General features: G+C 36.6%; 1 protein-coding gene and 1 long non-coding RNA gene across 6 annotated transcripts in view; one reads left to right on the forward strand and one right to left on the reverse strand.

Moving 5' to 3' along the window:
* SNTG1 (syntrophin gamma 1) overlaps nucleotides 1-26,488 on the reverse strand; it is a 317,995-nt gene that overhangs the window by 282,195 nt on the left and 9,312 nt on the right. The gene's annotated exons all lie outside the window — the stretch shown is intronic.
* Nucleotides 12,843-13,335, forward strand: LOC137477880 (uncharacterized). Its single transcript, XR_011001253.1, has 2 exons — nucleotides 12,843-12,944; nucleotides 13,084-13,335. It is a non-coding gene; the product is annotated as an uncharacterized lncRNA (long non-coding RNA).

Below are 26,488 nucleotides of genomic sequence, written 5' to 3' on the forward strand. Positions count from 1 at the left end.
ATTAGAATGATCAATGAGAAAATCTGAGAGTTGGTTAAAAGCTAGCTTCAGGCAAGTGACTTTGGATGATGTTTTTTTTCACCACAGATGCCTCCCTACCCTGTTATGTTGCTCTTAAAGCTCTTTGACCAGATCCTCCACTAACACTTAATGAAAACAATTTACACAGCAGATCTAATTAATGCAATATTGGCAGTGTATTTCCATACAGAACTTCTTGTTACCAGTTTATAAAATGAAGTGCTATGTACACTCCTAACTCATTCATTTGCAAATTACATAGGGTGTTTATGTCTGGAAAGATCTATTGCCTGCTGTAAGTTTAATTCACTGAATCTTCACCAATCTTTGGAATTATTTCTTAATATAAATTTGATAATAAAGTAATTATATAACATGGGTTTTCTTCAGTATTCTTTTTAATTGTGGTTGTTTTCAACACTTTCCACAGTTGATTTTTCTTTTTTAGCTTTGTACCTTGTTTTCAGACCAATTAATCTGCATCAGAAATAATAATATCTCTCTTGCTTATTCTAAACTAAATAGCCTTTATAGTTACATATGACTTTGTACTCTTGATATCTACTATTGAAAAGACTACTACCCAGTCGACTACTGTGTTGGAAGGAGAACTGGTTCCCTCTAAAATGTTGCAGAACATAATAAGATTTAAACCTGCTCAAAGTGAGATCTTGTTTATGCGTTTTACACAAAAAAACTCAGTTATTCCTGAGGCTAAAAACAGGTGTTCAAACATTCAGTTCAACCAAAAGAACATGGTAACATTTCAATCCAGTGCGTCATCACAAATGAAGACTGTTTTTACTACAGAGTATTGTAGCACAATATGTGTAAGAGGTCAATGATTAATACCTAAAAGTATTCTTTCTGAGATAATGCTGTTCCATCCCATCAGCAGGATCATTACTCATGAAACCAACTCATCCTCAGGAAACATTCTATTTCAAACTACAAAGTACTCATTTGCTTTTGACCTCAGTGGATGATTGTAATTGATTGCTGATGTGTTGATAGTACCTAGGCAGCAACGTGCTTATTGTATGATTGCTTTTCTGTTACTCTTTCACGAAGCTTCAACAGCAACTCAAATTTTGGTATCAGAGGTCTGTTACACTAGTTAGATGATTTCTTCCATGACAGTTTAAAACTCCTACAATTTCTGAAATCCTGAGGTACCCTGCAAAACTGGGAGTCTGAGGCCCCTTTTTTTCTTTTTAGACCCTAACCCATGATGGGCTTCATTTATCTTTCTAGAAAAAAATACATATTTTTGGTGTTTTTTTCTAAATTCTGATTTTTTTTTCTGCGATTACTTGCAAAAAAAATAGATCTCCAGACTTTCAAATACCTGATTATTGGGTATTTATTAATATGGTTAATAATTAAGAAAAAAAAATCAGAGCGAAAACAAATACATAATTCTTATCCATTTTTATTTATTGACATTGCAGTAGCACATAAGAGTACGTGCCATGCACTAAAACCATGTTACTGGCACTTTACAAAACACATAAAACTTGTCTCCAAACAATTTAACAATGTGTATGTGTGTCATGCCTGTTGATACTACTGAATTCTGAAACCCTTACAAATACGCCCAGTAGACAGGTTAGATCAAGGGCTAAAATACTTGATAAATAGCTAGTATTAAAAAACAAACAAAATGTTTCAAAGATAAAGCAGCAAAAAAGAAAAAACCCAGAAAAATAATTTTGAAACGGTTTCCATTGTAATTTCTATTAAAAAATCTACAGATTTATAGACTATATATCTTATATACATTATCATAATTCTTCTGAAAACCTTTCTTTTTTTTTCTCTTACAGAATGTAATGTTGTCACAGATTCTGGGGATTGCAAAAGCAGTTTTGCTGAAATTTTCAAATAATATTTCCATTTTCAAACTACTGAAAATTACATTTTGATTGAAAGCATTTCTACGTGAAAATATTTAACTAAATTTGATCATCAGAACATAGCTGGTTATGATATAAAGTCAGTCTAGACACCATATACACCACAAGCACTGAAGCTACTAAATCAATAAAAATAATAATATACTTAGAGGCATTATTTAATATTAATATTTAAATTATTAAAGGATTATAAATACCACCTACAAAAAGTAATTTATGAAAGCATAGTTTGGTAGCAATAAACCAAATACTTAAATTATTAAATTATGCAAATTTAATGGCTAACTCTATAAATTAAATGTTCACCCTGACTACTTGATAGGCAATCATTGTACATGATGCAGTGTTTCTACAACTCCAGATACCGCAAAGAAAACAGGAACATACAAATTTAGAAACACTGTCAACACCTAAAATCATAACACAATGTTAATACATGTCAGTAGATTAAAAATGGAAATCCTAAGCAGGGTGATGAACAGTTGCTGTAACACTGCCAAAAGACCAGAAGGGAGCTCATACAAGAAGTTTACCAATGTAGGAGTGACTTTGCAAATATTTATTTAATATTAGTAAAGGAGAGAACATATCATGATGTCTCTGTTACAGCTCTGAGCATGCCTTGTGAATACCAACTGAGCAGATCTAAATCTGAAACAGAAGGCTAACAAAATATGTAGATCTATCATTTTAACTTGAAAAATTTCATCATGGTCTCATGATATCTACATGGCTATGACTGAGAGCCTTGCAAGTATTGTGAATAGGTCGTGATAATGATTCACCAAATGATTGCAAAATGATTCTAAAGAATGCAACAGGCATGTGAAAAACTTTAATACTACCTTGTGCTTCACCTGTCAGGAACAGTATTATTTTTAATTAGACTTTAGTACTTGTGCTTCTAGATTAAATCAGTGTTTATAAAGCACTTTCTCTATCAACAAGTACCTTTATTCTACCATCCATTTCCTCTAAGGACTCTACAATTTGCAAGATGAGTGAGACCAGGTGGAAGCCACAAAAGTGCCAACAAGACAGACCTAGTAAGAGTAAGCAAGACCTTCTGATCTACAATTTTCATTTGAGTTACAATCACCAACCAGTGTTTCACTAGAGGTTTCCTCTACACTTAACAACAAACATGGAATAAACTACTGTATGTGAAAGGGTCACTTAAGATTAGTCCAAAGACTGATCCCTTAATATGGGCTCTCTGTTAAAAATGTAGAATTGAATTCCAGGGAATAAAAACAGTTTTATCCAGCAGATAGCAAGCTAAAGAAATTCTCTCAGGCTTCAGTCACCCTCCAGAGGCAGGAAACTTCAAACCTCAAGTTATGAGGCTACCACAAGTAAGCTATGAAGGCCTTCAGTGAAAAGCCTCCAAACCCACAAGCTACAAGTTTCAGCTGTGTGCCAAAGACAGAATATGCCAGAAGAAAAAAGAAAAATCCAACCAAACAACCCCCAAAAAAACAAGAGTAAAATTTGTTCAGAGAAAAGCAAATTAAATCAGAAATATGAAAGGTACTTATAGTCTATTTTACTGAGTCTAATCTTGGATTACGATGTAGAACACAACAATACACTGTGCACCTAAAGTATCTTCTCTTTTGGAGAGTTAAATGCGGCACACAACAGAAGCAGGAAAGTTTGAAATGATATTTCAAACATTGATGGGAAAGATATTCCTCAGTAACAACATATTTAATAAATACTAAGGCTCAGTGAACCTAAATTGACACAGTTGCTTTCTTACATAAAAGTGAGACCCAAGAACAAGGAAAGCTAGAACAAAGCTCAAAGAACTGAACTACAATTCTAAACCATGAAAGAATCTGAAAAGGAACTCGAAAAATGTATCTTAAAATGCAAAGTGCATAGAAATTTGAAAATTATTACTACTTGGTACTTGCTGTACAATTTATTATATTTTCATTGACAGGAATAATAACAGGTTAATAACATTTGAATACTTTTATTGTTACAATATTTTACTTGTAAATACATCTTTTGATACATATTTAAATTGTATTTATAGATGCATCTGTACAGAGAGAAGTGCATGCACAAACATATCTTTATTAAGCAAACACAGGGTTGAAAAAAATTCTAGATATACTGTCAACACTGCAGAAATCTCTCTATGGCTTCTGCTGCAAATTCTGCTTTTCTGTGACAGTCAAGCAAAGACATTAAGTACAGATGCCTTACACATAAAACTAAGTATTATGACAATTTCCATTACTCTGATAATGCAGCAACTGTATTGTATTGTTTTCCAATTCATAAATAGAGGAAATGTCAAAATATTCTCATCTTTTCCTGTGGAGCACAGCTATAACAAGGTATATGTATGACCACTACAGCTGTAAGATTTTAATCTGTCACATTCCTTAAAGTATTTAACACTGAATGGTTTGTAAAACAGGGAAATTATATTTTTTCTAACTTAAAATCAGTCAAGAAAGTGAGAAGCATGGATATCAAATCACTTGCACAAAATTCTGCACTTCAAGCAGAAGCCCTTGCTGTGTGTGTGTTCATGTTGAGTGCTGGAAGGATACTGCCACAAACATGGTGCTGAAGGACTTCCCATGCTTCCTCTTCAGTGTTTCACCTATAGTGGGCGTGCTAAGGCATATGACAATTTAAAATCAAATACAGATTGCTTCCTATTAATGCATAACAGAACACTGACATTTTTTAGCTCTTTGAGCATATGATTGGCTCAGCAGAATCAGACTAGACTATCTAAGCAAATCCAGTCTCCATCCCCCTGGATATTGTTACTCTGTCAAAGTCCATGTGGGCCACAGCCTTTCATGTATTTGCAATGGGTAGCTAAAAGGTTTTACAGCTCCCAATCTTAGGGAATAAGATATGTAATGTACCCTCTCATACCTGCCAACTCCCATTCAGTTTTGAGGGCACAAGGGTTCCCAAATGTTTGTATTGTTCATCACATTTCCATCCAGACTGCTGTTTGGGCCACCTGCCCTTTCTTGGCAAATATAGTGCAGGGCAATTGGAGCAACTGGAATGTCTTTAGTTTATGGAGATTTCTAGTAAATGTTAGCAGCTGGAAATAAGGAAGAAAAAAAACAGAGCAGAAAAATTTTACCTACTGGTGAAGTATGAAGAAATTTATAGAGCACATGGTCTTGGCTCACCATGCAGGAAAACCTCTGACCATGTCCCAGCAGTGTAATTTCTTTCAATGTTCTGTTCTACATACACGGGTGAAAACCAGGGAAGCAGAGATCCTGTGCTCATGCTGATCCAGAGATTTTGTGATGAGTAGAAATAGTTCTTGCCTTTAGAGAAGTTCAGGGCCAAGACTGGAGTACTAAAGCTGAAGTACTGCCATCAGGAAATACTGAGATGTACCCAGGTTCACTCAGCCTGCCCTGCTTCCACCATCACATGTGTTAGCAGCTGTAGCCTCTATTGGATTGAGGTGCCAGCTGACCAGAGTTTTTTACCTATTTGAAACTGCTATTGGAGCCAGACCAGTTTCTGGGCTGTGAACCTGACTTGGAAGATGGCCTATTTTTACCAGGAAACTTTGCTAAATGTTAAAAATGAAGATATTTCCTACCAAGTGGGCCTACAGGACACTTTTCTTTTAAGAAATTGTTCTGGTTAATTAATTATTTGGTTTTCAGTGAGGATTTCCAAAGAAAGTCCTTTCAGGCTCAGTTGGAGATTGAGCTATATACTTAGCCTTAAATGTGAAAAAACTTCTACTGAATTATTGATTGATAGCTGTTACTGAGATCTTAACCTAAGATAGGTTCATGAAAAGGCTGTGCTCAGACTCCAAAGAAGCCTGTATTTGTAAAATATTTTAATACTAAATATTAATTTAATAAAAGTAATCATCAAGTTTTAATATCAATTCATTTTGAATAAAATATATATTAATAATATATCTTCTGTAGTTACCTTTTATGTCATTTAATACATGAGGATTGTATGGAGCTTAAGTGTGTTTGCAGTGACCTGAAATGGAATCTGCTAAGGATGCTCACTTGAGTTTGTGGGCTCCTGTGGTGGTGGTTTAAGTTAGACTGTTACGTTCATCAGTGTGGTAGGAGGACACAGAGGAAAAAAAGATTGTTTTGTAGAGACTTGTAAAATCAGTTTTGAGTGACAAAACTGATTTGGAGTGGGAGGACTCAAGGAAATGAGACTGGAGGAGAGGAGCATTTCTTCCTTTCAATTAAGGCACCAGGAGCAATTTTCTGAAAACCCAGCCAATCAAGAAACAAAAAATGTCATACTATCTCCCACATTTCTATAGGGGAAGGTATGCCTTACAAGCCCATGTAAATTTATTTATATTTGTATACTGATTTTCTGGAGATCTGTGAGTAAATAGAAATATACTCTGGAGATTCTGATCAGTCAGCTATGATATAGAGATTACTGCATTTTAAATTTATTTTCCTTTTATTTATCTAGATTTATACTTTTATTATGCTGACTAGTTAGTATAATTTTGTACAAGTGATTTGATATCCATGTTTCTCACTTTCTTGACTGATTTTAAGTTAGAAAAATATAATTTCCCTGTTTTACAAGCCATTCAGTGCAAAACACAGGCAGCAAATTTTCAGAGGTAATGAAGTTCAGAGAAACTAAGGCTTCTGTCATCAAAATATTTCAGGAAATTTAATTTCTTCCTATAGCAGCACCAGAAATGTCACTGGCATTACTCGGGAGTGAACAATTTACAAGTCAGATAGAACAGAGTTCTACTTTTCCCCAGTACCAGTAGCAATGCTATCATCATTTGGCACAATCAACTTGAACCTGTCATGCATATATATAGAAGGTCATGCAAAATTTTTTAAAAGTATTGTTTGGGATTTGGTTTTTTTAGTTTTAAAGTTTTGGGTTTTAATTGGACTTACTGTTTTCTTGAAAAGATGCAAGCATTCAAATTTGAGGGTTAAGCACCTCCCAAAGAAGAATTATCACTATTTCAGGAGACATGGATTGAAACATCTTTCCTAAACTTTAATTATACTGTATGATGCCTGCAAAGAACCTATTCATAGGCTGACAGATTAGACTGGAACACTGCCTGATGGGTTTTGCTTGACATGATGATACCCAGCAATTGGTTACTTAACCAACCCCATCAGTGCATCCTCCACACTTGCAGGTTTCCATTCTGTGTTTTATTCTGGCTCAAATGTCCAATTGTTCTTCAGTTGTATTAAAACCTGACTTATTAAAACATTTTAAGCTTGCTTTAAGTATGAATACTTTGCTTTTCAAACAGCGAAAAAAATATGGTTGAGTTTTCTCCCTTTTTGTTCTGTGTTTTTCACCATTTTTTATTAATGAACACTTTCCAAGACAGCATTTATTTATTGATTAATTTTAAAGAAAATTTGCCAAATCACAGTTGTAATGACATTAACTTTATTGTCATATAAAATCCCCAAATAGTTGTGACACATGAAATCACAATGTGCTTTAAAGAAGGGCTTATTATGGGACAAGCTTTACAAATGAGGTGAAGAGATACCTTTCTAGCCTACTCACACTCCAAATTTATCTCCAGGTGTCAAACCCTAATCTGGTATGTTAGGTTAGTTCAGCAGCACACTTTCAAGAAAACATACAAGAGTATTCACATCACCAAACATTAAGCATACTAAATGCTTAAGCAAGATCATTACAGACTGTAAACTTCTTTATAAAAGCAACAGTTACAGAGAGATTTCTTCTGAGCTTATTAAGGATGAGTCTAATTTAGGTATTCCAAACTGCTGCAGAAATCTACACTTGCCACACACTGAATCTGAGAGGAGGTCTTGATCTAGACATCCAAATAACCCCTGAAGTCACAATAAGTAATGGTATAAGAAACAGGTTATCAAGTTTATACATTTTATACCATATACAAAAGTGGTATATATACTATATATTTGTATATATAATATATGCTTGTGATAGGAACTGTACTATTTCTCAAAATAACAACAAATTTAGCTAAGGGATAACCAACCCAAATAAATTATGTTGCTTCTGAAACAGTAAAGCTTTCTCACCTGCCTTACCTTAAACTGTGGACTAGATTTCTATCTTTCTGAAGTTGTAAAACCCCAAGTACTGTATTAATGCAATCCTAAAATAACATATAATCCAGATGGTGTCTAACACAAAATGCCTAAAAATACGTTTTGGGTTTTGTATTTGACAGAGTAACTACTTGTACTGTGCATTTTTCTTGAAAAGATAACAAAAAGGGCACTGATAATACTGTTCATTGATTTAACCTTTCAGCCAAGTGACTGGTGCTTGCAACTGTATCCCTGGTCTGGTAATACCTATGGGATGCAGAGCTTATCAGTTACTTGCAACACCTGCAAATTTTCAAGTTCCTATTACACTGAAAAAAGGTACTGAATCTCACTGACTTTTTATTTATTTATGCTTAATTTCATTCCAGCAGTAACATTGTAATTCTCAAAATTGCACTCCTTTGTTTCCAAATGGAAAAAGAGTGAAAAAGGACTCTGAAAAACTGGAAGCCAAAGTCTTCCCTGTTCTGTTTGGGGCAGAACTGAAGACTTTATTTTAAAAACCATCATGAGATAAAGTATTCACCATGCCCCTTTTATGTAGAATAGGAAAATTAACTATAAAATCAGTGAGACCAGTTTTATTTCAAAAAAAATTGCAGGCCTCTGAGGAAGTTGAAAGCAGCTGAAGTCAGCTGCAAGGATATTAGTCTTTATTGGGAAAAGCCAGGAAAAACTAGTTTTCATTTAATTTTTTTTTAATGAATGAAAAATAAAGAAGAAGTATCTTTACAGTAAACATCTATTTTATAACACGAACTACACAAATGAGTAATATAGCATTTCCACTACATCACTGATAGTTCAAGGGCATGGACAATCCCTTCCATTTTATGTATAATACAAAAATTTGTTTACATGGTTAAACATTTTTTTAGTTTATTTTAATAGAGGAGTTGTGTTACTCAGCACTAAAGGTACCTGTTGCACCATTAAAATCAAAATCTAACACAGTATAAGATTTATCTTTGAGGAAGGGTAGGATCAGTAAGCATCTACCTCTTTATTGACTACTTCTTCTTCAGAGTTTTCTACATCATTAGGCTGTCAAAGCAGTAAATTTATATTCTCTACTGATTAAATTGTAGCTCCAGCCACTGAGCAAGATTCTTGCTCTGAACATAATAAAAATCTATCAAAGGAAATCACAGATTGATTGTTATTTGTCAGTCCTATTGAATAATAAGTATCAGTTATCGTCTTACTCTCAACAAACATGACAAGAAAAATACTACTCCACCAGGATAACTTCAAAATAAGCTTTAAGGCCTTTAAGACAGTCTGTAAAGCATTTTTAATGCATTATTTATTTCAAAATATTTTTCTTTTCAGGAGAAAATATTTCATTAAACATTTGAGGCATACAACAGATTTTCATATGGAGTGGATGAGTCAGCAAAAATTTCAGAAAGGTTTCCAGATCCAATCAAACCCCAAAATAATCACTCATCTGCAAAAACAGAGAATTTTAAAACCTTACAGAAGCATAAACAAGAGTCAATAACCAATAATTGTACAACTCCACCCTATATTTATATTAATCTTATTAAATTCATTCACTATTCAGTACTTCCTTCAGAGACATGTCCTTCAGTATGCCTTCAGAGACATGGAGCAAAGTGTCCTCACTTTGTGAGAATTCACACTTCAAGTGTTCTCACAAAGTACAGCAGGTAAGTCTTTGACACGTGATTTAAAAATCTTGTTTATCTCTTTGTTGCATCATTGCATAGATGAAAATAAATAAAACAAAAAGCACATTTACCTACTCTAATGGTATTTTAACAAGGTCATCTCTGTCCTTTTGGAAAAGGTATCAGTGTTGCAGCTTTCCTAAAAGATTTTATTTATGTACTATTGAATTGTGCAACATAATCCAGTTTAAACTGAAACACTGCAAAAATCTCCTTTCAAAGCATAATCTTATCAATGGCCTCATGGTGTTTCCTCACCCTTGAATTGCTGTGTTATTCCCAAGCAAAGTACACACTGATTAATGTAAATGCTTCTCTGTAAACTTGTCCTCAATGGATACTCCTTCCATCCTGTAACAGTCAAAACATCTCCCCTGCATTACAATCCAGCCCTAATATTTTTTGGTAGTTGGAAGCACCATGTTCCTTAAATATGCAGAAAACGTTAGGTTTTGCTCCATCTCTATTTCACAGCACGCATTTGAAATAATATTATGCTCCTTTGAAGTATAATGCACTTCTGAAACAGCTGTGTGCCAAACCAGTAAAGCTATGCTTGAACCTAGTGCTCATCTTTCAGTAATTCTGCTGTTCTGGAGGGTAGAATGGGACAGGAAGCATTTTCTGTGTACAAGCTGCAGACAGTTTCTACATTTTTAAAAACTTATTTGCAAAGTCAAGAAGAAAAGGAAATGGTTGGAAGATGTAAGCCCTTCAAGTAAATATAGTGATGTACAGAACTATGGCAAGCACATAAAAAAATGAAAATAGCAAAAGGATCAGATTGGGCTTGGCCCTGTCCTTGTTTCAGGGACTAAGCAAAGCAATATGGACACAGGCCAGTCTGTAAGGCAGCAAACTAGCACCTATTTTCATGCATAACAGGTCCCATTTTCTTTCCTAACCAGAGAAGCTTTGAAGAATGAAGGTCATGGCTCTACCTTTCCTCTTTCCAACATTCTCATGAAATTAAAAAATGCAAGTGAAATGCCATTCAGTGGTGAAGCTAAAAGAGCACTTTCTTCTTACAGGGAAGATGACTTGCTCCACTATGCTGGAGCAGAACAACTGAGATCTGGGAGGAGAGGCAGAAACAGCTTTTTGTATTATGGGGATGCTCAAAGCACTCTAATGACGAGTAAAAATTTTCAGTCAGAAATATGTTGCCTTTTCCCAGATAATTCCTGGAGAAAAACCTTAAATATTCAATTTATTCTATTTATTGATAGGCATGAACATGTTTGCGCATTCACACAATGCTGAAATCAAATGTTTGCTACTCCACTGGAGTCATATTCAGGATTCACTAAATGTGGGCAGCAGGCAACACAAAGTCATTCAGATGGGAACTGAGGTTGTTCTTTCTTCTCTCCTTCCTGAAATAAAGATTAAGTTTCTATTTCATTCTAAGATGAAATAGAAGCAGAAGGCAAATTTATTGTATTGTCATTCTGTGGAATACCATTGCAATAAAGAAATCAATAGCTTAAAGAAAAAGTAGCATTTTTATCAACCATGGCTGACCAACAAAGTCCTAATCACAACATATGCCATCATAATTAAGCCCTTTTAGCAGCAATCAAGGCCATCCTTGACTGGGTTGGACTGATCAAATTATCTAATATAATAAATCAGTTTTATTACCTGAGATACAGCCATTGAATTGGTGTCAGACTTATGGAAAAATATTCAGACATAATTTCTGAGCATGTTTACTTGGTTCGTTGCTGTGGTTCATTATTTAATTATGAGAAACAAATTTCTTAATTGAATGTCCATAAACTGACAGTTCCCAGAAATTATTTAACAAAGGAGATGGAAGAAAATAATACTCTGATGCAAAAGCTAAGGGCTACATATTAAATTGCAAAGCAAAGATCTACAATATTCAATTTTCAATATAGAAGGTGAAGCTATATTTTAAAAGTATCTATTAAATAAAGAAGCTATGAAGGCATAGAAATGCAAGTATTCCTTATAGCTTCTGAACATTTAGTTAATCAAGTATTACAAATTACATCAAGTACAATTATTTTTGGGCAGGTTAAGTCCTACTGGAAGAAAAAAGAACAAGTGTGACACAAGAAAGAAATTTCTGCAGACTAATTAGTAAAGTCAACTGTGAAACCTACATGTACACAAGAATATTTCATGCAGAGGAAGCTTCCTCTGGTCACTAAGAGCCCACATCAGACCTCTGTGCCAGAGGTTTGCAAGACTTCAGAAAGTCTATCCTACACTACTCTCTCCTTACATTTTCCCCACAGAAAATCACTACTCAACTGAGCAACATCTTCAGCCAAAGCAAGACAGGACATGCCTCAAAACATCAGGAAACAAATCTCAAGAGCAGTGAATAAGTGCTACCCAGGAAAAACTGAGCACTTCAGCTGATAACAAAAACTAAATCACTGAAGCCACATCAGTTGGGAAACGCCTCAAAAGTTTCACAACAAATTGGAACTGACATTAAAATCACTTCATGACTACAAAGAACTCCGTTGGTGAATAGATGTATTTGATTACTCTTCCCTGAATTGGCATATTACTTTCAAGGGAATCTCTGAGGGAGCTTGCTAGTCTCCATATACTGACTTTAAATGAGTCAAATTCTGGCTTTAGTAATTTACTGTAACTCAGAGCTCTTCTAAATGGACATTAGGCCATTTTTCCCTACAAAGCTCAATTCTGGAATTATTTTAGTTTTTGCAATGCTTTGATTTCAGAGGCATAGAAGGAAAAACTACTGAAAGTGTGTAGTTCCATTAACTCAAAAAGCCCTAGTTTTCAGCTTTTATTATGAGAATTTAAGTACAGAAATATACTTCAAATAGAAAGTCTACACTGAACTAAATACAGATACAAACCCATCTATGCCACAGCAAAACAGAGCAACCACACTTTTAATCCACCTGACTACAATATAGTAACTGAAGTGAATACCTTAGGAACCGACACTGAAATAGGGATTAATTACTTGTGTGAGGTAATTGAAGGTACCTGTCAATATCTTAGAGAAGAGTGAGCTGATTAGCAGATTAACTATTAATTCAGTCAGTTAATTGCAAAAACCTGTTTTCCCCTCCCTCATTACTGAGAGCACACATGTAGCTGCTAGCTTCCAGTTTAATTCTCCTGCCGGCTGAGCTCTGCCAGAGCTGTCCTGGCTCTCCCCAGCTCAGCCCCTCTGCAGGATCCTTCCTCATTGCGTCTATTTCTTAGCCTTTTACTCTCCAGATAATGACTGACCTGTTCTGTCCAGATTTTTCACTTTTGTTTCTAGCTGCTGTCTGCCTTACTATTTGTGCCAGGTTCCAGCAACTAAACCTGGGCTTTACTCTCTTTCAGAGTGTTTTCTGTGTGAATGGAGGATGAGGAAGCTGAGGGAAGAACAGAATATCTGAAGTTCATCTAGCATGGACAAATAGAACTGTTCAGCTCCAATATTCAACAGCAAAGGTGGAAAAGGCCTCCCAAACAAAGTTGAATCATCCACAAAAACCTGTGATTAAAAAGGAAAACCAAAAACTGTTCATGCACTAATAAAGGATTACTCAGAGATGTTTCAGCTCTCTTATTTCTCTTAGTCAGACAATCTGACATAGACACATCATTCTGTTCAGACAATGAAAGCTCCCAGTGTACTCAAATTATGCTTCAGAGTTGTAGTATATTAAGCGATAGAAGTACAGAATGTTAGGTGGAAAAGACTTTAAAGGTCATCAAGTTCAACCATAAAACTAACACTGTCAAGTCCACCACTAAATCATGTCCTCAAGCACCACATCTACATGTCTTTTAAACACCTCCAGAGATGGTGACTCACCAGCTTCCCTGGGCAGCCTGTTCCAATACATGACAAACCTTGCAGTGAAGAAATGTTTCTCAAGATCCAATCTAAACCTCCCCTGGTGCATCTTGAGGCCATTTTCCTTTCTCCTATCACTTGTTACATGGGAGAATAGACCAACACCCACCTTGCTGTAACCTGCTTTCAGATTCCAGATCACAAGTTTGTTTATTCTGAGGTAAGTATTTATTGCCTTAGATTCCATTAGGCATTCCAATGTCTTTTTTCTTTTGGTTTGGCCTTTTCAGCTTGCTCCAATACTTTAAAGACAGTGTTTACAGCAGAGGGAATCTTTACATACCAGAAATTCTACAGCATGTGTCCTGTCATTTGGTTATAGGGCAATAAGGCATATACAGAGTTCATGACTCTTTAATCCTAAATTTTCTGCTTCCCAGTACCAGATAATATCAGGTATTTTCTAAAAATACCTGAAAAAGCAAGAAATGATATTTTGCTCCCACACTGAAAACTTGTCCATAACCTAGTAAAAATGAAGACAGACCAGCAAAACAGTCCACCTGTTCAATAAAGGATTAAAAGAGCAGTTCAGAATGCATAGCTGACTTCAGGTATCATAAGCTGTACTTCTAATTTCTAGACAGTAAAACTATCAAAATAAGGTTTTGGCATGTATCAGTTCAAACTCATTTATCAATCTGATAAACTACTTCTTGCCCTGCCCAACTCCTTCAGCAACTAAAGTATAGGGTGCATGAACCCAGATGTACCGTCTAAGGCCGTCCACAAAGGAAAAGAAAAACACACATATCCTTATTTCTGGCAAATGGTAATACAAGAGAGTTAACCAAAACTTTTGCTTCAGCAAACTTTATTCCTCGTGCACACACAAAAGAAATTGGAATGGGCATTGCACTTTCTAGGAGAGGTTTGTGAACAAGAACCATCATTTTTATTTGCTTTTTCCGACATAATCTGCTTCCCAGGTGTCTGAAGCACTGCTAATATACATTTCATGGTTGGATAAATATAAAAATGCCTAGATAAACAGGAAAATATACATGATCTGAAAAGTGCTGCTGTCATCAGTAGAGCTAAGTCTCACCCAAAAGATAGATACAAAGTTTCTAAAAATTTTAATCTTTCAAAAACTAAAGAAACGTAAATTCACAAGTTTGACCATGCAATATATTTGAAGAAATTTTCAACAAACACAAAAAAATCTTAATGTTTTGAAATGAGTATGAAGGGATTTTTTTTTCTTTTCCAAGTGTCACAGTGAAAAAAGTTAAAAGACATGTTTTTTAATATTTGTGTCCTTTCTGGCACTGTACTCAGATGAATACTGATTATTTACAAGAAAAGGATCAAAAATCACAGCAATAAATGCTAAAATGGAATATGCTCTACCCTTTTTCTATGGAAAAAATATTGAAAACAAATAGGAATATATATCATTTCAAAGTTTGTTCTTGATGTTGAGTTTCAAAGCTTAAAAAGCCCCCAGCTCACAATGCTGTTGAAAATACAAGTATGCTATAATATTATTAGGAAGATTTATTTGGTAACTGAAATGCAATGGTAATTTTCTTGTTGAACACACATGATTTATATGCACAGAGAATCTGTCTCCTGTGATTACTGGAATGTGGTCCCACAAGATGCCAGAGACACTGTGCTTTGCTCCATGGGTTTCTTGCCCGGAGATGAACTGAGTTTAATCCACTCCACAAATCGTGCAGAGCAATGCTGTGCAAAGGTGGATATCTGAACGCAAGACCTGGGAAATTATTCTTGGCTATGAATACAAACAGAAAGAGGAACTTCAGCAATCTTGTAAACTGGACTAATAAGCAGCAATAATAAACAAGAACCTGTAAACTGGACTAATAATAATAATAATAATAATAATAATAACAATTACTGTACTAACTGGACTAATAATTCTCCCAGAAGGAAACATCTGAGCTCTGAAGCTAGTCAAATTAAGCCACCTGGCATAGACACAGAGGAAAACTGTGGACCTACAAAGGGGCTTGGGAGAAGTGGGGGGTGTATGGAATTTTTTTTTTTTTTTTTTTTTTTTTTTTTTTTTTTTTTTGCCTTAAGATACATCTTGTGCTGGCATTAATTGCTCTGAAGAGTGGACATCTTAAAATATCTTGATTTATTAATATTGGCAGGATTTTCTACATTGGCAGCTGCTGTACCTCCTTCAATGTTACTCTTGGAATTTCTTTCTTTGCAATGTCACCACTGAATGCTGAAGGAAAAATCTTAGAAGTGGACAGGTGTGGCAATCAGCTTCAGTGAGCAACCAGGGAGAGACTGCTCACGGAAGAATGAGGTTTATCTGAAATACAAGACTCAGAATATGGTTTCTCTGCAGGGACAAAAATGGCATCCTGTGACAAGACATTCACAGGAGAACTACAGATGGCTAAGCTGCATAAAACTTTTGCAAAAATTGCAGTACAACACATTTTGTTCAAAAATGGAGTATGGTTCCCAAGATATAGGTATAAATATAAAAGGAAGAAAACCAGAAATACAAAAGGCATAGAGTGTGTCCAGGTACAGGTTTTATGTTGAGAAAGAAACCTCTTGATATGCTAAAACATACATGCATGAAAAATCATTTCAACATTTCATTTAATTCCTGAAGTTATCTGAGTTTCCAGAAGTGGCAAACATTTATATTGAATTATATTCTGCTTATATTCTGCTTGGTCGGTGTCAAAGCTAACATATTTTTTAAAAGTCTCTATTTTTCAAAGGTGCTTTACCTTATCTTCTATGCTGGATAAACTGACACATCACAAAACACTCTGTCACAAAGGACAAGCAGGAACCTCCTTGAACAGGTCTTGGGCACATTTTCTCTGGCTAAGTAGTGCACTCAAAAATCCAACCTGTTTTTGCACTGTGTGAGCAGAGCAAGAGCTTTGGAGAGGGAGTCTAAAGACAGCACACTAAGCAGATCTGGAAAGGCACAGCAATAAAAACTGCCTGGGTCAAATTACCACTCTGCATATGCCCAGTACAGCAAGTAAAACAGCAACAGTATTACTAGAGCAGCAAAACTTGGTGTACTGATTCAACAACTCACTGCTGAGCTTATCTGTGTCAATCAGATCATCCATGATCTTATGCTACATCCAGGCAACATCATTCCACTTAGTGTTAGAATTTCAGAGTATTTTCCAGAATAAAGCTGAGGTGTTACCTTAACTTATGCATTCACTCACCAGTTAATACGGGGAAGAGAATCTATTTTAACCTCTGTTGGCTGACATGATGTGTCAATGTCAGCAGTACAGCATGACAGCACTCTGAGAGGCAGCAAATGATGCTCTCTCAGTGAAAGGATAAACTACTACTTCAAAAGCAAAGTATCTGAGAATAAGGGCCAACCTGACAACCAGGCTGCACTAGTTTAAAACATTTCTTAAGAATAACATTAATTCCTGTGCAGACACAACCTCTGCACAAGCCTCCTGCAGACACAACGCAGCTTAAAAGCCATTTAGCATAGTCATCACCAGTACACTGCTATATAACACAGCAGAAAACTTTGATTCAGCTTAATGAATGCAATGTTAAACCACATATTTCAGCAGGTGTGAATTACGTGCAGAATCAACTTCAGTTTTTTTCCTTTTAGCTCTAAATCCAGGGAATGCAGAAATTCCAAAAGCCTGATCTTGAGGAAGTCAAACCATAGACTGAGAATTCAGTTTAAGAGCCAGACAAAAAAAAAAAAAAAAAGACAAAAAATTGTTATTTATGTGTATTATATGTAATGACAGAGTAATGTAAAGGTGGTTGGGAGGAAAATTGGCCTCTTTGTCACTCTGCAGAATGTGAATTTCTATTAGCTACATGGAAATATATTATCTCAAAATATCTCTCAGATAAATTACAACTTACTCTTTTCACATTGTTTCGTAGAAACAGAAATAACTGAAAATGTTCAAAGTAACTGATAAAGATTTCCAATACCTCTAAAATGGGCTGTAGGGAGTTCCAATTGAGACACTGAAGTATCAGGGACAAACATGAAAAAAGTTACAATGCAAAGTCTTTGTAACAGAGTTTCCAGAAAGCTTCAATGGTAACCTCCCTCACTGACTCTGCACTCCAGCTCTTTCATACTGCCTTCACAACTTAAAGCTTCCTAATATTTCATCTGAGATGATTCAACTTTGATTAGCTGGGATTCAAATCTCTTTTACTGAAAAACATGTAAAAGTGGAATGAACCCACTGATGCAATATCAAATCTGTCTCTTGGTTCATTTTTGTTCCTGAACGTAAGACAAATATTTTGTGAAAGATCATAAATTGTCAAGATGAAAATCTGAAAGAAGCCAAACTTTCATTGCAATTTCTCTGCTAATAAAATATTTACAAGAACAGAATGTCAAACAGTACACAAAAAGACATTAGATAACTTATCATCTGTGCTTTAGTTGGGTTGACAAGCAGTTTCAAAAGGACTACTTACAGTATAACCAGGAAATATGGAGAATAAGATAAAAGCACAAGAAAGGAACTCTTAATTGTGAGTTAAGGATGCAATTAGCTTAGTGTATAACGGGACCACATGACTGTGACTGATTTATACCCAAACACTGTTCCTTAAGCAACTATTGGTGCATATGAATGAATGCAGGATCAAGGCCTTATGTTCCGCCACCTTGGTAAGGAAGGAAGCCAGGCAGGCAGCAGTGAAGCTGGGACCAGCGATGTGCTCTGATGCTTCCCAGTGGTGCTCAAGCTAGCTGGATACAGAGGGTGGTGCAGCCAGCAGAGCCACTGCGGGCACGAACAGCCCTGGTGCCTGTGGTGTCCCCAGCACAGCTCCCATCAGAAGGCTTTCCTCTCATTCCCACGGTGTGGCCAGGGAGGCAGCGGGGCAGTGGCAGCACATGCTCTCCTGGTATAGCTGCTCCTGCCACCTCCAAACTCAGAGTAATACAGCCACCACCACTTCCTCCACATCTCATCCCCTTTCCCAAAATACTGCCTTTCTAGCGTCAGCTTTACATCCCACTTCCCTTTACACTTGCTCTGACCCTTTGTGACTGCATAAGTCAACACCATAAAATCAGTTAAAAAGTATTGTAATTAAGGGAACTGAATAAATAGGTTTGAAGGCCTCCTTGGAGACATATTGCAAGAGAATGTAAAATTTTAAAAAATCAGTTTTAAGGCTCATAAGCACCTAATATGCAGAGATTTACTGTTTATCAAAGCAGAAGATCTGTAGGAAAAGACCATCTGGTCACTAGCTGTGGCAAGGAGAATTTCATCCACAGTGCTTTCCAAAGTGTACTAAGGCCCATCACTTCAAGTTTCACTTTTCATTAAGCAAATGAAATCCATCTCTGTGATAAAAAAAAAAAAAAAAAAAAAAAAAAAAAAAAAAAAAAAAAGCAAAGAACTTATTAAGACTGCAGTAAATATAAGAAGACTTCCCTGGACGGCCACATTCTCTCAGTCTGCCAGAAAAATTCTTGCCAGCTTCCAGAAGTTCACCAGATGTTCACAACAAAGGAGAAGAAACAGGAACTCTGATCAAGGGAGTCTCTCAAGAGTGGAAGCCTATCCATCACACATGAGCTTCTACTAATCATTGTCTGTCTTTGTTTTTTTTTTTACCTATTTTCATAGTACCCACTACACATAATGCGGCGTTCCACTCTTTTCCCCCAGCCCCCGGGCAGCTCTGGTGCCTGGAGCGGCACCGCCCCTCTCCGGGACCCAGGTTTTGCCGCTTTTCCCGGACGCGGCTTCCTTCCGCGGTCCGGGTGGGGCTGGCCGCTGTTTCTGCCGCTGCGAGTGAGGGACTTTGGCAAAGAAGCAAAGGAATTGTCCAATTCACCCACGAGGGAGGCTGAAAGTCTGTTATTGGCCATAGAGAGATGCGGCGGAGAGGTCGCGACCCGCCTCCAGTACCCGCGTGGGGGAATGTGGCCCCGAGTTTCGGGAGGCACGGGATTTTATCAGGGGTGGGGCAAGGAGAGCAGAAGCCCTCCCGCACAATGGGGACAGGTACTGTGGCGATGACGAGGACCACGGCAACCAACGGGGATGCGAAAGGGCCGGACCCCGGGCTCTGGGGCGAACGGGGTTGCAGGATCGGGATGACAGACACCAAAGTGTCCGGATGGGATGGGGAGTGGTTACAGGAGTGATGGGCTGAAGCTCCAATAGTAAGAGACCCGGAGCGGACTGCTGCGAGGGGGAGAAACACAGGCGGTGCGTGGCAGTACACAGAATTTGGCTAGCTAACACAGATTGGAGCCCCTAATCTACACCCAAATCCGGGATGCCTCACATAATTTTTTACTGTGTAAATAATTCTATACATTCTATCTCTTATTCATAAATCTACCACTGGAAATTATATCACAGTGCATTATACACTCCCTGTAGCAATGCTCTTACCTTTAGAGCCAATGAACCCAGTTTATCTTTTTCATTGAGTTCAAAATTTATTAGACATACCTCACTATTTTCATTTGTGATATAAACTTGTCTGACTTTTTCCTCAGCTTGAGAGTAGTGATCTAAACTTTCCTTTGGTAAAGGAAATTGCTTTAGCGTAACAGTTCTCTGCTTGCTTGATGCCACCAGATTTTTTTTTTTTTTTTTGTCTAGTTCAATGTAAGGCATCCTGAGTATATTGAATATAAAGCACATGTCCACTAGAAGAGGATGAAAAATTTGAGAAAGATAAACAATGTTATCAGCAAACCAGGTTAATCATGAGAAGATATAAAAGAGATGTAAATCCACCACTGTGTTTTAGTACTGAATACGAGTTTTAAAAAAATCTTCCTGCTAAAAGATTTATTTTTTAAATTACATGAGTTTACAAGATTTTCTGCATACTGATCCTGCTGTTTGTTCAGAACTAGCCTTTCAGATTAGCCATCTTAGAATGTATGAAAAGAGTGCATGTGACCACTTTCCTCACCTCATTCTGCTAGAGTTGCATTCGGTTCTTACACAGCACTGAAACAGCCAAGATGAATTACATATCTGTCAGATTTCTCTTTTGGCCTTTACCCCAACCTCTAAGATACATTAAGTTATTTCCCTTCTTTGTAGGATATGAAAAGCCTCTGAAGCACACAGTATTCTGACATAGGTGGCTTTGCACTTCCAAAAATGCCTGTGAACAAATGTTTTTCAGTACTCCAAAGTCCAATACAGCACAAAGCTCACCATTTCCTGGGGATCCATAGCATGCACGCACAAATATTTTGCCAGGAGCAACATTTTAATAGAATTTACCACCATGAATTTTTAGGATTTTTATAGAAAATGCATTCAGTTAGACAAAAAAGTTTCACATCTTTCATTTGAACAGAAACCAACAGATGCATTAAGCCAGTATACAAATTGCACCAATTTTGCCAGCAACGAGATGTTTTTCCCTCAGTTCTACGGGCAACTTGTTTAACATGGTTTAAAAATTCAGGTCTGAATGCTACTCAGTTTTCAAGAACACTGCATGGATATGGGAGGATCTGAGTATCTTTAGGTACTCCTGCTCCCCAAAAATGAAGGGGGAATAAATAAACTTTGTTATAAAGTTCCTTAGAGGGTTAGGTTTCACATAAAAAAAAAAAAAAAAAAAAAAAAAGGAAAAGAAAACCAAACCCAAACAATAAATACTCATTAGTGAAAAAAAAAATTCAGTTCCAATCAGTAAGTAAAATGTTTCAAAGTACAATCCCCTGTTACTGCCACAGGAATGAGAGAATGACTCTTCCTTTTTCAAGAGAGAGAAATGTTTACTGTTCTTTCAAAGACTGGAAATCTGGCATGGGAAAGACACATATGTCATAGGAAAATAAAAAGTTAAAGTGGCAATAAATATTTAAACACAAATAGGGGTTCTGGAAATTATCCCTGTGCATTTGAATCAGTTTGTATGGCTCCCCTGTGACTTTGGACATTTTGTTGGGCAGCTCTTGGTTCATAGTTTCTAAGCTCTAATTTGCTTTAATCTTTGGGATTGGATAATGATGAACTGCAGAGCCTGGAACTATGCAGCAGAAGGCTTTCATCCATCCATCCATCCATCCAGTTTCTTTGCAAAATGCCTTCTGCCACTGATCACTGTTTCTCTTAGTCCATTTGTTGAACACTAAAGTAAATTTCACAGTCCCCCAGCCATAATTTAAAAAGTATTCAGACCAGTTAATGGAAGCCTATGCCTAACATCTCCATCTATGTTAATGAACTGCCTTTCCCAGTTGTATCATAATAACCAATTTGGCCAAAATAAGCTTTAACTAGGACTCACAATACGTTTTCTATAAACACACAATTTTATTCTGAAATACAACACAGTAGGCCAAACATCCAGAGAGTAACAAAAAACCTAAGGGCATGTTGGCATAGAGGTGATTGTTTCTTAATTTGATTGCCCAGGAAAATAAAGTTTCTGCTATCATGCTGCCCATATGTACTCACACAAGGGTAAAGGGTGGGCAACAGTTGCATGTCTGAAGCTTTTACATGTCTGCAGTGTTTTCCCCATACTCAATTGCAGCAAAATGTGTCATACAAGGGGCTATACTTACAATGAAGGTTCATAAAGGTTTTGTGCAAACACCAAGCTGGATAACAGAGGGTCCATTATTAATCCAACTGGCAATTAACACATCCACCAGAGATGTAAGCTTTTACTCTTTATAGAAAACCTACCACCTCAAAGTAAAGCAGAGACAAATCTTTCCTAACAGGCATCTGTTGAATACCAGGATAGCAAAACATCAATTGTACGTGGTTAATGTCTCATATCAGCAATTAATACACTCGCTTGCTGATTCATCTTACAGAATGAGTAGCTGTCGAGGTGCTGTGGGACAGCTCTCCTCTCTCTAGTTTAAAGGGATAACTTGGACTGTTACTACCATGCTATTTACACCATTAAGCCTACATGCACATGCCTCATATATTAGAGGCCTTGCCAGAACATGAGTATTTAGTAAGATGGTGAAGTCATCCTAAAGCAAATGTTAATGACTGGTTTGAAAGTGTTTTCTAGCTGGCTTCACACTGGGTTAACTTTCCACTTTTATTCAAATTATTCCTATATTTCAGTTTTATTTTAATTATTATGATAACAGGAAAATTGTAATGTCATAACAAATTCATATACAGATTTTCCCATTTGCCACATAGCAGTTTTGAAATTAAATACTAATCTAGGAGAAGATTTTTTTTAAGTCAGAATCTGAGAAGCAGCATGGGCTACTTTCCCATCTGTTCAGCTGTGTTTTTTTTAAATACAAACAAAAATGCAATTTATTTTGGGAATTTACAGCTCTCTAAATAATAATCCACTATTTCCTTTCACAGTGTTGTAGTAGAAAAATAAAACATTTCTTTAGCAGTTGTGGCTGTATTCACAGACAGAATGTTTGCAGAGAGATCCCTTCAAGTGTTCATTCTACTACATGAATTCTAAGACTTCCAAGTGTTCTTCCTTACAATGTATTACTTAAGACAAATACTGCTAAATGAGCAAATATGACTTCATAATAAATTTAATTGATGTCAAGAATAGATTTAGGCAAATCCATTTTAAAGGCTCCTACAACAAATCAAATTATTTCCCAGGTTTGTGTAATGTTCTTCCAAAAACTAATACATCAGAGAAAGTAGTGACCAAATCTCCAGTAATTTTCTATGAGATCATGAAAAACATTCTGAGAAACCAAAACCGCATGTAAATCAGTATCTAACACACTATATGCATCCACTGTCTCTAACTACTGAAAATAAACCTTTATGTAACCATTTATTAATGAAGTCTCGAAGTACTATCCATGTGTGCACAAAGTGTGAATTTAAGCTAAGTGAGATAAATGAACCAAAAGAAATTTATACAATGTGCACAAGTCCATGTGAAGATCACAGAGTAAATCCAATTCAGAGTTCCACTTCACTGTTGAGACCATGTTCTATTCCCTGCACTTGGCATTGCCAAACTGATAAAAGTAGGTTTAAATTAAAACTTACCATTTTGAAATTTTCCTAAACTTCAGTAACAAAAATATTACACAGAGAAAAGCTTGAGGCAAAATTCTACAGTATAGATATGACAATTTGAAAAAAATTGTAACAGACCAATGTAACAACCAGTTTTTCACACAGCTTCTGACCCACTCACCTCTCTTTAGTTAAAACAAGTTAACCACTCCTTTCTTGCAGCGGTACACTTGGTTGCTATACTATTTTTGGACTGCAACCTCTGAGGAAGAGAGTATGGACTATAACAAAAGACCAAGCTCTTTTTTCCAAGGAGGAGGCAGGTCAGCTGGGCAGTCATCCAGCACTGCCCACTCCTTGGAATGCTCATTGCCCAATCCAACATTTCATGGGCATAATGGGGACTCAGAGAGGAGCCAGTGAACACCAGAATCCACGTCTTGTTTTTGGGTCTCCCTACACTTCACATCTTCACAGTCTGGATTCACGAGTGAGACGTCTCTTCACTAATTCACTCCATTTTTTAATTCAATTTACATTCAAACTAACGTGTAATTTCTCTTGATCAAGCTGTTAATTCTTAAATCCTTTTCCTGTATTTGTAAACTAAACTCTTGACACTTTGAATTTTATTTTGCGGAACAAATGGAAACAGATCTAAGTCCAAGGAACCTAACACTTATCACTTCCACATCTGCCGCCAAATGCTGAAAATTCCTCCATAAAGAAAACAGGGATGTCTTATCAAACTGAACGTAAATTTCCAGGTAATCTGCCCTTGTCTGTGATGTACTGCCTAAAGGCAGATGTCTAAAAACATTCACATCAAGTATCTGCAATTTCACCAAAGAATTATTAAATAGCTTAAAATTAAGTTGTCAAGTGCTGTTATTGGAACAAGAAATGCTATTTTCATGCCTTGAGCCAGGATATATACACAGCAGTATACAAGCAGTAGATACTATTACTGGATTAACAGGACAAAAATGTGAAAAAAAGAATTTCCATTATTAAAAGAAATAGGCATTAAGATCTCACTGAATTGTATAAAGCTATTCCTACAAAACTATTGAAAATGATCCATGGAAAAAAAACCTTCTAATTTAGGCTTGAAATCAGTTCCAGATGGAAACACTCTGCAAGCAGCCTAGTAGAAGTTAAGATGACAACGGAATGCTATAAACGCAGATTTTCAAGTAGAGAGTTTTTACTTTCATAAGGGACAGAAAAACATGTATTGTGGAAATTTCAGGCAATTTAGAAAGTGATGGCCCGGTGGTAAGAACAAAAACTTCAGTAAGCTGCTAAATACAGTGCCTAATGCTTGGCTTTACTAAACAAAACCTTTGAAAACAAAAGAGAGGTTCAGTTTGATGTGAGGGAGGAAGAGCTAGCAGAGGTGTGTAAAGAGAAGATTTAACAGGCCAGGAAGATGATCCTCACTTGTATTTCTGAATAGATTTGAGAAGGGTATGCCTACTGAGAAAGATTATCTGAAAGAAGGTCAATCCCTGTACAATCACAGGACACTCTCTACTTTTCACAGGTGTAATAGAAGCCACAAGAACATCCAGCCATGTAATGTGGTTGCTGTCATGATCAAAGATGGTTTTATTACAAATTTCCAAATTCCAGGGCTATCATGGCTGAAAAGCACATAGTATAACATATTTGACACATATATGATATTTACAGACATTTATCTACTCTGAACACATGTATGCACACAAATATGTGTAAAACATACACTGTCCGAGCTGGAAGCCAGTAAAGGATACAACACAAATATTGTGGGGAGGAAATCGTAAGTGTGAAGCTCTAACTAGGGACCATTCTCAGAAGTATCAGAATGAGCTGTTCTCAAATTACCAATTTTGTCTTCCCTTCAGGGAAAAAACAGCTGAAAAGCAAAAATCATGCCTTATGGCTATATAAAAGAAATATATTCTCTGTATGTATGTATCACCAACCATAAATAGAAACAAATGTTATTCCTGATGTTTTACAGATGAGTTGATAAGTTTTTTCTTTCATGTCACTTCTATCATGATGCCACCTTTATCTCAAAGAGGTGCCATATATGCTCATTGCTGTACATACAAACAACAAAGGAAATTCCCCACGTACCACTTCTTCCCTGAATGAGGTACTTTTATATCACTGTATCACACCATTATAGGATTATTATGCTAAAGGTCTCACAGGCTTCCTGAAAGTGAGTCTCAGAACTATGAATCTCATCAATAACCATGACTAATCACATGCTGTTTTGAAAGATACCAACCAAGAAGATAGCCAGGAAAAACTTAATGCATCGCCTTCTTCGTGCTGACAGATTGCAAACACAGCAGCAACTGACATGATGGGCTACAACATGCAACATGGGAGATAGGAAGAGACATCAGCAATGAGGGCTGTGAGGGCAGAGTCCAAGGTTTTTGGGGCAGAACACCCACCCCAAATGAGGAGTTTGCCACAAGCAACCACCTGCAGCCTGTTGACTGACCTGTAGCAGAAATACTGTGTCCAAGCTTTTAACTGGAGCACTTCATTGAGGCCTTACACAAAAGGGACCATCATACAAGCAATTTCACACTTCAAAAGCTGCCATGGGTATTTCAGTAAATCAAAGGCTTCCCAGACTGATGAAAACCAAGCATGCTGTGGAAGAACATCCTCCCCATGGCTGAGGAAGGAGCTGATTCAGTCAAACATCATGCCTGTCACGCTCTTGCAAAACACCTGCACTCTTCTTCCAAGCAACTGTAGGCAAGCTACCATGGAAATCATCAATACAGCTGCCATGAGCATTACACCAAGAACAATTTCTCTAAACAGAGAAAAACATACCATGTCTCTTTTCCAGCAGCTACAGATTCTGAGCAGCAGTACCTCCAGAAGCCTTCAGACTGTGGGCAACAGTATC

Source organism: Anomalospiza imberbis, chromosome 1 (genome assembly GCF_031753505.1).
Source record: "Anomalospiza imberbis isolate Cuckoo-Finch-1a 21T00152 chromosome 1, ASM3175350v1, whole genome shotgun sequence".
Lineage (NCBI taxonomy): Eukaryota > Metazoa > Chordata > Aves > Passeriformes > Viduidae > Anomalospiza > Anomalospiza imberbis.